General features: G+C 26.0%; 1 long non-coding RNA gene across 1 annotated transcript; it reads left to right on the top strand.

Annotated features, from left to right (window-relative positions):
• Positions 1 to 1,536: 1,536 nt before the first annotated feature.
• LOC135922545 (uncharacterized) lies at positions 1,537 to 2,082 on the top strand. Its single transcript, XR_010570956.1, has 3 exons — positions 1,537 to 1,676; positions 1,717 to 1,810; positions 1,864 to 2,082. It is a non-coding gene; the product is annotated as an uncharacterized LOC135922545 (long non-coding RNA).
• The last annotated feature ends 9,463 nt before the right edge of the window (positions 2,083 to 11,545 follow it).

Below are 11,545 nucleotides of genomic sequence, written 5' to 3' on the forward strand. Positions count from 1 at the left end.
AGATTGCTTCCAGCCATAAGCAGCAGCAAGAAAAAAAAATTATGATCAGAAAAAATCTCTTGTTCCATTTAGGTCAGAATGTATTTTCTTCAATTTGGAAATACTAAAAAAATTACATTCTCAGGAATATAAATTATTTTCTAATATTTCGTCTTAACTTAAAATTCGTGACATATTTGATTTAGATTTTGGGAAATCTTATGTAAGACTGATAATTTATCAGTATGGTGAATGTTGTAATATGTAGATGAAAGCGAAAAATTTCCTATTCAAAATAGAAGAATTATTACGATATATTCAATATTATCGTATGTAAATGAGGATTAAAGGAAAGATATATAATTGAGATTTTGTGAATATTATATACTTTTTTCAGTTTTTGGAAATTCTGTTTAATTTTTATTTTAAACTTTTTGTAATTTTTACTTATTATTTTATAATTATGTTGGATCATGTAATAAAGTGATAGTTAAATTATTAATTCATACTTTATATATATTCTAATTATTATTTTTCATTTCTTTCTATTTCAATCCATTCTCCAATTATTACTCATCTTGCTTATTATAGTGAATAAAAATATTCCCCTTGTTTGGAGGTAGTGATGGCTTCTAATCAAATTGTCTTTCTTGCTGATGCCTTTTTATTTTTTTTCTGCTTTCCAATTTTATTTATTTCGCTTTCAAATTTCCAATTTTATTTTATGAAAATTGATTCCAATTCTATAAACACCTCCGATTCGTTTAAATGACAGCTTTTCATTATATTATACCTTCCTTTATTCATTTATTTTTTTAAAAAAATTTATTTTAATTAATCCTTAAGTCGGTTTAATGCGTCATACATCAGAGTAAGCACATCGCCCTTTTTTGTATAAAACAAAAAGGCTACGCTTATCTCTCATTTCTAGTCAATTGTGTTTAAAAAATTGGGGATTTCCTATTAATAGATTTTTAGCAGACAACCTGTGCGTGGAGATGAAATGCAACTAAATCCCCATGGGAGATAGAGAAAAGACCCTTGTCCGATTTTTAAAAAAATTGTGTACTGGAGGGTGGGTGGGAATTGTTTAATTTTAGGTTCGTTTCGAAATTATGATCTGTAAAGAAGTACCTGGAAAAAATATATATGCTTAAACAATACACAAATGGGGCACATCCGCAATTCATATACATTTTTATTTTAGAATTAGAACGTATGAATTAGGATATTTTGCAATTGTAGTTTTTGCATTTTATCTCCAAAAACCTGGGCGCGGTTTTCAAAAATTTTTTAAATTTTTTTTTCAAAATTAGCTTTTTTTATGGTATAAAATTATAAAAGGGCTCTTCCAAATTTACAGGTGATTGGAGCCCCCAAGATTTGGTAAGTAAAAGCCCAAATCTTGCTGCCTTCTATCAGCAAAATCATCAGGCTTAAATATTTGTTACAATCTTCGGGTCGTTTTTAAAATCAATTCAAAACGGGGTTTTTAACAACACTACTGAGAACTGAATCTAAAGAGGGTCGTGAAACAATTTCATATGGTATTTTACTTTATGTTTAATTTCATCTATCCGATAACATGCCTGCTGAGTTTGAAAACAAAAAGTTAAGACATGTTGAAAAAGACATATTAATTTTTAGTACAATGCTAAAGCACGTGAAACAAGTAAAATGCTTAGACGAAAGAAAGGGTATAAATATGCAATCATTTCGTATATTGTTTTTTTAAAGCTTTTGACCAGTGCTGTTCAAATAATAATAATTTAAGTGTTATTTACAAATGTAGAGAAGCTAGCCGTTTAATGCAAGGATGCTATAATAATTGGTAAATATTTTAATTTTTTAAAGAGGATATTGATTTTAAGAATTTTTTAACAGGTTAACCAATCCAGATTTTATAAAAGAATGCACAGATATATATTTGACAGAAAAAGATTTATACAATGATACAGGCTTAAATAAACAGCAAAGAGATGTTCAAACTGCTATTAGAAAACAAATTTTTGGTGAATAAAATATAATTATATGAATATCATCTATTGCAAATTATCAAATTTGTTGTAAATATATTTGAATTTATACATATTTATTGTAATAAAATTAAATACAAAGTATTAATAAGGGAATTATAATTTCAAAATAAATGCCAAACTATGTTTGGATATGTTGATTGCAATATGTATAATCAGGTAATATATTTCAGTCAAGGTTTACTTTTTCTGCAATAAATATAAGTTACTTATCATTTCAATCTAAATTCTATTCTCCTATAAATATTATATAATTTTGGAGATATGGTGGCTCCAATTTTTTAAATATTGCAATATATAATTTTAGTTGTTTTATTAATACTGAGTTTTGGGATCATCAATCTACAATATTTAAATAAAAATATAAAATCGCAAAAAAATTACAAATTGAATTGAGAATTTTAATGAAATAGCAAGATTAAAAAATTATCAATTATTTAATATATATATTATAGATCGTCACACAAGAAGACTAATATTCAAATGCCAATATCAAAACTGACAGAATTTTTTAATTTTATATATAGACAGTTAAAATTAAAATCAGCCCCTCCCCTACACCACAAATTAATTAAATATATGTGCAATTCTCAGGTATAGGCTTTTGTTTTGCTCAACTCTTTATCGTAACCTGTGGACTTTGAAGTAATTTCCTAGGATTATTACATGTGCAAGTGTGTGGCTTGCCCACAAACTTGTGAAAGTCTCAACATTTCTTCCCCCTATATTAAATATCCAGTTTGATGGATTTGAGGAAAACCTGTATCAACAACTGAAAGTTGAAACGTTTTTATCATATACCACATATTTATTTTAATAAGCATAAAAAATCTATAGTTAAAATACAAATTAATATTGTAAACATACAATAAATTTAACAATATACAAATAAAAGATAAGCAAGCATTTATGAACTTCCTTTCATTGAAATATAAATTGGTTATTGAATTTTATGTACAAGATTGTAGGAAGTTAATGCAATGCTCATTTTGTTGATGTTTAGATGTAAAATGTCATTTTCTGCTTGATCATTTATTATTCACACAGTTTATATTATATTATGATCCCTGTACTCAGCAATAAAATTTACCTGGGCCAGTCACGAAAGTTATTTTTTGTTTTTACATTCTAATTATAAATTTTAATCAAATATATTTTATCTTTTTTTAAATTTGTTTTTATAAAATATATAAATTTATTATATATGTATTATCAATTCTTTAAATAAAGTTTTTGTATTTTTGTATAGATAATATTTATTTAAATTAAAATATTTGTATTTTCTTGATAGGGGCTAAAGGCCAGGTTCCGGGTAAATTTAGAAGAAGTTAATTTGAGGTGAGGTCAGGGAAAGAATATTACAAGTCATGATAAAAAATTTAACACTATTTAAAAGGGTGACATAACAATCTATATTATTATTAAATTTTTTGCTCATTTTTATTATACTCTTGAATTTTAATTTAATCACTAAACATTGATAAGAATTTTAAAAAAGATTGTGCTGTACCAGTCAATGATAGTAAAAAAAATAGAACCGGGCCAGGTACAAATATGTCCGGGCCAGGCTAAAATTAAACCCTTACTTAGTTGCGTGTAAAAATTTTGCCATTTGTAGACCTCTAACACAAACTAACAAAAATGAAATATTCTATTGACTATTTACTATTAATTTTAAATCCTAGATTTTTAATTTTAACTATATTATATATTCTAAAAATATAATATTCCAGACTACGTTTATTTTTTGATACGATCTCCTCAGTAAGCAGTTTCATATATTTTAATAATAGATAATAATAACTTGTTTCCATTTTTAAAAAAACTTCCAATCCTAGAGAATTGACTACTAATATCTAGGCTAGCAATAGCGAGATGACGGCCCGCTAAATAAGAGAAATCGAAGCTTTCCAATAATTTTTTTAATCCCCTCTTTAGGAAAATCTTCATTTCTTCTATAAATGTAGTACTGGAATATGGAACGCTTACTGAGTGCATTATTTAAATTTAAAAACGTATTTGGCTAGAAATGCAGTCTATCATATTATAGAGAACCTTCACTGAATAATTCAAAACAAACAACTTTGCTGAGCAGCAACAGTAAAAGATTTAAAATTGGGAAATTCATAATCCACATGTACTCCATTAGTGTTGTTAAAAATCCTGTTTTAGTTGTATTTTTAAAAACGGCACGATTAAGATTTTAGCCAAATAATATTATGTAAGCCTCGAGTGTCAAATAGAGGTCCAATCCTTGTTGCCCTCTACGAGCAAAGCCCCCAAGCTTACATAATATTATTTTGGCTAAGATTTTAATAAGGCCGTTGTTATAGATCGACTCGAATCGGGTTTTTTAACAACACTAGACTCCATAGTCCAATATAATATTCTCGGTTGAACCTTTTCTCGGACTTGATCAGATTCAAACCTTGATTTTTTTTTACAAGAAAAATTTAAATTATTTTATTTTCTATTGTATGTACATAAAAAAAACATTTTCATAAGCAGTATGTTAATTATCCTTAATAGCTTATAATTTTATTCGATCTCGTTGAAATAAAAATGGCTCTGAGTCGGGTCATTTTCTAAATTAAAATTTCGGGGATTTTGATCTTACAGAAAGAAATTCTTGGCTAGGATTGGTTGGATATTGATATATAAATTTTTGCTCGTATCGGGTCGAATTTGAAATATGTCAAATGCCGGACAATATAATATTGGAAGCATTTTGGATTGAATTATATTGAAAATTAGCATTTATTACACATTTTCTTTATTAAATCAGGTCATTTTGTTCGATGTAGATATTTATTTGTTCTAGTATCATGATATATATTTTATGACCAATTGAAGGTAAAGAGGTCTGGGAAATTTTATTATCTAAAATTCTCCTATTATTTAACAAAAAAAATATAAATTAAAAACAGCAAAAAAATCACTATCATGTCATTTTTATGGAGACCAATGTTTCTTGCTTTACCATTTGGGATTATAATCCGGATCGGACCATATCAGACCAATTCAAATATTAGTTCAAATATCAGAATCCTACCTGGAAGAGATGAAAAATTTGAAGAAGAAAAATATGTAGTGATAAGAAGCAACATTAATTTCTTGACGTTTTTCTTGTAAAACGCTCTAATAAGATAATTTATTCGCCGTTTATTTTGTGCGGGCCCACAAACAAAATCATGGGATACACGCCAATGATGTTGGCTTATATAAATTTATAACCTAGTTAAAGTATAGCATTTTTGATTTCCAGCAAAATTTGTTATGTCATGAAAGTTATGACTGTCAATAATACGATCAAAAATTTTTTTTATCTCATTAACGTTAAGATTTCCTTTTTTATGACATTTTTATTTATCACTTCTCATATAATATAGAAAGGAATGTGGAATGATTGATTAGTATGGCTTTTAAGACATAAAAGGTTTTATAAGAATAAAATATAATTTTACTTTAACAAAGTGAAAAAATCAAAAGATAATTTAATTAACTAATATGTTTATATCTTCATCGAAGGTACGTTTACGGTAATCAATCAATTACCATAAATTGTATCCTTAAACAAAAGAATTTATTTAAAATGAATATATTACAATTAGAGATTTATATATTTTTTTGTTTGATATTTTTTGGAAATTTTAAAAATAATAATAACCTAAGTTATTTTATAATGCAAAATAAATTTAGAATATTTTAATAGAAAAAACGCGATAAGGATTCGAAAAAATAAAATCGTATAAATATATATTAAATAATTTTAGTGTTTTATGCGCTATCACTTGTACCTAAGTTTAAATAAATAATTAGGTTTTATAGATGAAAATTATTTAGTTCTAATAAATTCTGGTCTGCCTTAATTCAGTTGTTGCATTGTTTATTATGTATCCTCTCACTGAGATCCCCTTATTAAAATATTCCATCTACGCAACAAAGAACGTTTGATTAACCATTTAATTAGAAAGGTTAAAGGGTGACTAAGTTTTTCTTAGTTTATTCCCTATAATATATTATATTTTTATTAAAAATTTTGAGCCAAAAATTTGTTACTTGTTATAAAAGCAAGTAAATCAAACAAATCTATAAGTGAAGTAATTTATTAGAAAATAATTATTTAGGAAAAAAGTCAAATATTTATCAAAATTTAATGTTATTAATATCAGAAATAATCATTCAAGCTGTGTAAAAAGGACCCCCCCCCCAAAAAAAAAAATTTTTGGCCCCCAAACCTGGCCCCCAGAAAAAATCTTCGGCCCCCAAAAGTGGCCCCCAAAAATTTTTCTGGCCCCCCCCAAATTTGAATTTTTTTTTAGAATTGATTATTTTTATATTTTTAATATAAATTTTAAATATTTATTCAAAAATATTCAAAAAACATGTCTATTTAGAATTGATTATTTTTATATTTTTAAAATAAATTTTGAATATTTATTCTACAAACATATCTAGTTTGTAAAAATTTTTTTTATCCTGTTTTATTTTTATTTTTACCCAATATTAAATTATCATTCATTCATTTTTTTCATCTGTTTTTGTTGTGTATCACATTCTCTATAGGTATCACATTAATATTATAATATATAACCAGTTATTTTATTTTAGAGCGTTTATTTTAAAATTATGAAGAAACAATCAATTATAAACTCTTATTTTAAGTTAAAGTTAAACAAATGTCAAGCAACATCACCTCTACAAACTACTAGTAATACTACATCAGAAATTTCAGAAACTGATTCTTCTTATAGTTAGTATAAATTTATATTATTATTTCATGACTTATATGATATTGATATAGGGCAATATTTGTATATTATTATTTAATATAATATATATATTTTATATAAGATAAGAGAAAGACATTTATTATTAATATTATCATTTTTGTATAATAATTTTAATTATTAAAATAAATATATTTACTCATATTTCAAGATATGAATGAAGCTAATCTAGAAAATCAAGAGGAGGAAGATGGTAAATAGTTTAAAATTTAACCCAAATTTTTCTATTTATATATTTTTGACAATATGAATAGGAGTAGGAGATTATGGTGTTTCATTATTACATTTTGATTTTAAAACAAATAAAGACGAAGAAGAGACTCAATCATCTTCATCTAGCAGCTCAGTCTCTCATTGTCAAAAAGCAACTAGTAATTGATTTATAAATATAAAAATATTATATTTTTTTGTTAATCTTTAAAGATATAATGTTTATGACTTTTTTCTAGTTTTTAATACTGAAATTTTACTGATCAACTTTACTGATAATCTTCATCAGGGTTGGGCACTACAGTAACTTGTATCTTAAATACAAGATAAATTTTGTGTTTGTTCATTTTCAGCATGCCCTTCCTTCGCCCATCCTGATGACCATTATTATTTATGACCCTTTCCCTCATTACAATTTATTAATTATAATATTTTTAGTGTCAAAAAAGTCCTCTAATGGTTCAATTCAAATCCCTGGTGACCTTGGCCAGAATAAACCAAATCAAATCAAATTAAACAATTACGCGAAAAAAGATATCCATGGAAGGCAAAGATCATTTCAAAAATCATGGTATAGAGGCCGAGACTGGTTGGAGTATAGTGTAGAAGCTGACGCTGCCTTTTGTTTTCCATGTAGGAAATACTTGTGTAATCCAAGTGATGAATTTGGACAAACGGGATTCAGAAATTGGAAAAATGCGTTAGCTGCCAAGAGGGGACTGCTTAAACACGAGAGCTCAAAAGCTCATTTAAATTCAATTACAATATGGCATGATAAAAATCAAAATATAAACAATGGTACAGAAATAACTAAAATGTTGGGAGGTGATCAAATTAATCGTAATCAATATTATATTAAAACAATATTTGATTTGATGCTGTTTCTTAGCATACAAGAGCTACCTTTCCGTGGGACTGGTTCAACAAATATTATGGATGCTGCAAAAGATGAAATCATAATTTATTCTTCTGAACTATTTATAGCAATTTTTTCCTACACCATCCAAAAAGACCCTGAATTAAATAAAATTATGAAATTTATACCCCAAAATGCCCAGTATACATCACCACAGATTCAAAACGAAGTAATATCCATTATGGCAGATATGGTGCTTGAACATATTTCAGACAAATATAATAAAATCGAGATGCCTTTTTTTTGTCTTAAGGCCGATGAGACAAAAGATGCTTCAGGTTGTGAAAATCTGAGATAATAATTCGCTATATTTTTTCTGGAGAAATCCAAGAAAATTTAATAGGAATCATTAATTTAGCGTGTCTTTCTGCTGAAAGCATTACAGATTGCATTTTAAAGCAACTTAATGATCTAAATATTAATTCAGCTAATATAATAAGCCAGGCATATGATGGTGCAAACGTTATGTCTGGCCGAAATGGAGGAGTGCAAACACTTCTTCAAAAAAAAATTAATAAAAATGTTCCTTTTATACATTGCTACAACCACAAGTTGCATCTTGTGGTTCAAAATTGGTATAATAATATTGTTATTATTTCTAATTTTTTTAATTTATCAAATGCATTGTATAATTTTTTCAGGCGTTTTAACGTATCCTGTAAATATACAGGCCACACCCTTAAGAGACTTTTAGACCAGAGATGGACTGGTCATTTAGAAACATCTCGCATTATTTATGAGAATTTTGAGGCTATTGGTGAAGTATCATTTTACTTTTCTAATAGAACTCTTAATTCCGAGGTTTCAATTCATGATTCAGTCGAAGCCTCTGCTCTTTTATCTCAATGTATTAATATAAATTACATTATATTAGCCATCATAATTTATGAGATATTAATTACAATTGATCCACTAAATAAGTATCTACAATCAGTAGGTACTAATTTAGTGGATGCTAAAAATTGTATTGATTCTACTATCAATATATTAAAAAATAAAAGAAGTGATAATTCTTTTGCTTTGATTATGATTAAGGCTGAAAAACTTTTATCAAAATTTAATCTCACTCCACAAAAATCATCACGGGTACGTAAAACGCATAAAAATTTCCAAGATTTTTTAGTTGATAGCAAACTAGAATTCGATTGTGAAAAAGACTCCAATTGGAGTTCTTTAAAAAGGATATATTATGAAATTATAGATAACTTTGTGGATCGTTTTTTAGACCGATTTACAGAAGATGATTTTAATCTTTTAATACATTGTTCACCCTTGACCCTGATTATTTTTTATCAGATAAAATGGCCCCATTAAAATCCCTGTTAAACTTAAATATGGAAACACTGCATCATGAAATGAAGATAATAAAAGGATTGCTAGCTTCGGAAGCTAAAGAAAATCATAATTTTGAAAACATCTTACATATTATGTATAAAAAAAATATAATCATGCATTTAAAGAATTATATAAATGCTACTCAGCAGCGATAATCATTGGGATATCAACGGCTTCTTGTGAGGATTCGTTCTCTACATTAAAGAGAGTTTTATCGAGCAGTAGAGAGTCTATGAAGGATAAACGTAAACAAAATTTAGTATTAATGGCGTATGAAAAAAAGAATAAAGCAGGATTTATCTTTTAGTTCATTTATATTAAAATTTAAAAATAAAAATCGCCGTATTCTATTATAGTAATATTTTGTTTTGTATATGCATATTATAGTATTATTTTTTTTTGTATATTCATATTATAGTATTATTTTGTTATTAAATATTTAATAAAAATAGGAAAAAATTTCTATGAATGCGTAATTATTTGTTTGATTTTAAAAAAATAGTGCCCCCCCCCAAGTTAGCACTTGGCCCCCCTAAGTGAAAATTCCTGGCTACGGCCCTGAAAAAGGATTTTAATACCAAACCATGCGCCCACATTAAAGAAAAGTTTTTCTTAAACCATTATATTATTAATTAATCTTGTTAAAATTTTCATTCAAATCTTAATCAAATCTCACTAACCTTTAATTTAACCCTAACCACTTTTTATCAAATTTAAAATGTTATATTAGGCAGGTTTATCTCTTTTATTTTAAACAAATTTTCTTTTATAAAAATAATAAAAATATATGTTAACCGTTGTTTCCTTGATTACGATTTTTTCTAAATATAACAAGAAAGCAATTAACGTATAATTTTATATTAGGGATTATAAAGAACCATTTTTTAGAGGAAGAAATAAATATTATTTTTCCTGATATTTTAGATTTTTAAAAAATTACTATTATAATTTTTATAGAAAATATAATTTATTTGTAAATTTTTCATTATCACAATAATTTAATAATTAGCCACTTTATTAAAAATTTTATTATTTAAATAACTCTTTTTTTTTCGAGGGAATTATTTTAAAAATAAGTTAAAATAATATTTAAGCTTCGTTTTTTTTGTTTTATTTTTCTTCGCTGTTTTTTAAAAATATTATAGCAAAAACATTTTCTAAGCAAAGCAAGAAAGAAAATAAGTAACTGCGAAATAAAAAAAATTTTGATGATAAATTTAATGATTTTAATTAATTTTTTCTATATAAGGCAAGATAACATCGCTGACGACAAATATTTCTCAAACAATAAAAAAATTTTAGATTATAATAATTTATCACCAATAATAAGATGTAAAAGGATTCCCCTTTAAAAAATGTATAAATCTTTTGATTTTAATGCAGAATTAACGCCTATTACCTTTTAGTACAGTTTGACTTTATACACGTTCCGTTCTGGAATAATTTTATAGTTAAAGTATTAACCATTTGAATATCATCAACTAATCTAATGTTTTTGTTGTTACTATCCCGTATTACTAAGATAAGGAGATATATGTTCTAATACCATAGAAGAACAAGAAACAAAAAGAAATTTTTGATAATATTTTAATTTTACTTTTCAATCAAAATTTTACATACAAATAAAAATTTTGGTTAACTTTAAACTGTGTTTTATTCTTTTTATTACTCTACATATATTATATAAGATTAAAATTATTTATAAAGTCACATGTGTGTTAGTGTTGTTAAACGGCCCGATTTGGATAAACCTCAAGATTTAGTAAAAAGAGGATAACAACTTTTTGTCATCTATAAGAAAAATCTCCAGGTTTACATAATATTATTCTGTAAAATATTGATCGGCTATTAGAAAATATCGACATCGGGCCGTTTAGCAGCACTTCTTGTATAAATAATAAATTAAGGGATTTTTATTTTAAGAATTTTGAAAGTAAATTGATTTAAAACTTCTACAAAACTTAATTCCTTATCCTTAACGGAACCTTTATAATTTTTTCTTGCTGCAACTTGAATAAAACCAAGTCTATATATACCAAAATATTCAACAACCTGAATTATACTATTGCGCAATTTTTTGGTCTGCTTAAATGAAGATTAATTAATATCTAATTAGTATATATCTCAAAAAAAAATCTAGATACTGACAGTTATAAAACTAATAATTTTTTTACTACCGAACCGAAGCAAAGATATATTTCTTACATTGATGCATCGATCCAAACAATGTTTTTTAAAAACCTGAAAAAGTTTTTTGATAAAAATTATGGAATCTTAGC

This window comes from Gordionus sp. m RMFG-2023, chromosome 1 (assembly GCF_954871325.1).
Source record: "Gordionus sp. m RMFG-2023 chromosome 1, tfGorSpeb1-WG-v2, whole genome shotgun sequence".
NCBI classification, from domain to species: domain Eukaryota; kingdom Metazoa; phylum Nematomorpha; class Gordioida; order Chordodea; family Parachordodidae; genus Gordionus; species Gordionus sp. m RMFG-2023.